We start from the raw sequence: 2,952 nt of genomic DNA, 5'->3' as shown, positions 1-2,952 counted from the left end.
GCTTGTGCATAAAGGGCCAGTTTATTGTATATTATTGATGGATATTATTAAATGTTCAATTTTGGGTGTTGCTTACTCAGGCTGTATAGTGGGTGTACAGCTGGAGTGGTATACAAAACTTCTGTTGATCTATTTTAATTTTTTGTATAGCCAACACATCATACAATAATCAAGGACTCTGAAAACATCGCATTTTGTGTCAAAACCATTTCGTTTGTTTGTTTGTTTGTTTGTTTCCTCGCCACGCCTCACTCTTGCTCTTGTCCTGTTTCCTGTCCACCGAGTGGCGGCTCGAGGCACGCGCGCGCTCGCGCCCCCGCTCTTCCTCACTCCACCTGCCACGCGCGCTTGCCGCGCACGCAGAGTTCGTCCGCGCTCACTCTTCCTTTAATATAAAAAAAAAAACCCTCCGGACCGGAAGCCGACTAGAAACACAACCACGCATGGTTGAAAAGACGATTTATTTGTTGTTTGTTTGGGGTTTTTTTTGGTGTTTTTTCTTTGGCGTGAAAAGTGTTCACGAAGGAGCAGATGAAACCCCCGACTTCTTCATTCGACTTATCCTCATGGACAGGAGTGTGCGCTGGAGCAAAGTGGATTTAATACACCTCGGCACGTTAATGAAAATTACACCATAAAGGTAAACAAACAAGTGTCTTTCTCCATCTTTTGTTAGTTTCCATCTATTTAGATATTAATGAACACCTACCCAAAAATATAAATAGAAGTGTAGTCGGTTCCTCTCACGTGCCCCACAGTGCGTGCGCGTGCACTGAAACAGAAGTGAATGGTGAGACGTTTGGAACGACTGACGACTGATCTAATTTCTTAGATTCAACTTTTAGTTCCATCTAAACATTTTCTTTTCATTTCCTAAAGGAGATTGCATGCAGTACTCAGTGTGTCCGAACTAATCTCAGGTGCTGTGTTGCAGGTTTGTGCGATTATAAACCGTGTACCTGTTAAAGAAGGAACCATAATGCTGAAGGATGTGATGATCTTTTTTCCAATCAAGGATAAAATCACGCGCGCACACACACTCACACACACTCACACACACACACGCACGCACGCACGCCCACGCTTGTCTTGCCATCCTTCTAAACATATAATTATAAATTCAGAGGCAGTGCTTACAATCCACCCTAAATTCAATAACGCAAGGGCATTAACATGCAAATGATTATTTTTTAGCTTGTTTGTTTGTTTGTTTGTTTGGAAAAGCACTTCTCCTTATGTGGACCAGCCAAATGTCCCCACAAGGTCAAAACACCCAGAAATTATCTTCGGGTATCGTAAACACACACACCACACACACACACACACACACACACACACACACACACACACACACACACACACTAAAGTCAAAATAGAACCCCTTCAGTTGACCAATCCATTGAGATGGACTTCATTCTCTCATATAATTTCTCATATTAATCTCATTATTCATCTAAATATAGAGTTAATCATAGAAAGATTTTTAACAACATTTTTTATTTAAAAAATATCAATTACTATTGTTTCATAGTCTGACTAATCATGTTTTCAGGAAGCAAAACAGGGTGAAAAAAAAGTACGAGATGTACAGGGTTTTTTTCACTGCAGGTGCATTTAGGATTCTAGAGCTCCTGCATGAGGAAGGTGTTCAGGACTGTGCAGAAATATTGACTGAGTAATATGTAATCAATACATCACAAACTGTACAATGCATGTTGTGAGCCGGGGTAAAATGCCTACTTTTTTTTTTTCCAAAATTTCTTTACCGTGGGCAGTAATAAAAAAATTAAAGTGTGTTAAAAAAATGGACTCAGTAAAAACCAGCTTCGTGATTCTCTGCAGTATTTATAGTAACACATATAATGAAGTCTAAATGAGGATATGCATCAGGGGACACCTACTATAAATAATGCACAGTATGATATTTTAATTAATTGAAATGCATTTCATTCATACCTGCATTCAATTTTTTTTTTTTTTTTTTTTTTTTTTTTTTTTTTTTTTTTTTTTATATCCTTTTGGATATTTGAAAAAGATAGAAAGTTGCTCATCATTGCCCAGCCTTTTAAATGAAGTAATGTAAAATAGTCCAGATCTTCATCTAGATACTTCGACTTCGACAATCGTCATGGCCTTAACTGACTGGAGCTTCATAATTAATTCACAAGGCTTTACATCGATCATGCAACGCTGCATCTTGTGCTCTTTAACCCTCATTAAATTTTTAAACATCGCCGATCTTGTTTGACCCGCAGACATTTTCTTAAGCACGAGTACCTGCATCGTGTTTGTCTTTCCTACTTCCTCCCATTACAGCAACAGTCTAAATATTACTACTCATTACCGAGTAGAACAATGTTCGAGTCAAACAGCACTATGTTCAATTATGCTGAGACATGTTTTTTACCGCTCTCAGTTCCACTATCTTCTGGGAAGTGGATCTACATTTACTTTAATCTTAACGGAAAGGTGCAGCTATCTTCATGTTGTATGATGTGCATTAACATACCGTTTTTGAAAGGTGTAATATTTACATTTAGACTTTAAATTGAAAATGACATATTTCTGAGTCTGAAAAGCATCTCCGAACCTCATTGAAGCGCAAATTTGTTTCTCAGGCTGACTGTTACTTAATATCATTAACAATGATATCAATGCAACAAAAGGTAAAAAAGAAAAAGAAAAAATAAATAAATAATAATAAGGGTAAGGATTGTGACAGAAAGACAGAAAGCAAGTTATCTTATATTGTTGGTGTCATGTTGAAATGAATAAATTCATGATTTATAGATTGATGTTGCCCAGAGGCAGGGTTATTCCATTAACTTGGTGACATCAGTTTCAACCAGAGCATGCAATTTTAATTTCGATGTTTATTTTTTATTTTTTGCACAAATTTGTGATTTTTGTATTTATTAATGTTTGTGTAATGGTCAAAGGGTTGGTGTAATG

The 2,952-nt window shown here is 37.1% G+C and overlaps 1 protein-coding gene across 1 annotated transcript in view; it reads left to right on the top strand.

Annotated features, from left to right (window-relative positions):
• Positions 1–250: 250 nt before the first annotated feature.
• Positions 251–2,952, top strand: part of drd2a (dopamine receptor D2a) — a 17,053-nt gene continuing 14,351 nt past the window's right edge. The window contains exon 1 of the mRNA XM_083548758.1: positions 251–640. The gene's annotated coding sequence lies outside the window, so the exon portion shown is untranslated. The remainder of the gene's footprint in view (positions 641–2,952) is intronic.

This window comes from Silurus aristotelis (genome assembly GCF_946808225.1).
Source record: "Silurus aristotelis genome assembly, chromosome: 8".
Classification (NCBI taxonomy): Eukaryota; Metazoa; Chordata; class Actinopteri; order Siluriformes; family Siluridae; genus Silurus; species Silurus aristotelis.
The sequence above is the reverse complement of the archived record's forward strand: the minus strand, read 5'-3'. Positions and strand labels throughout refer to the sequence as shown.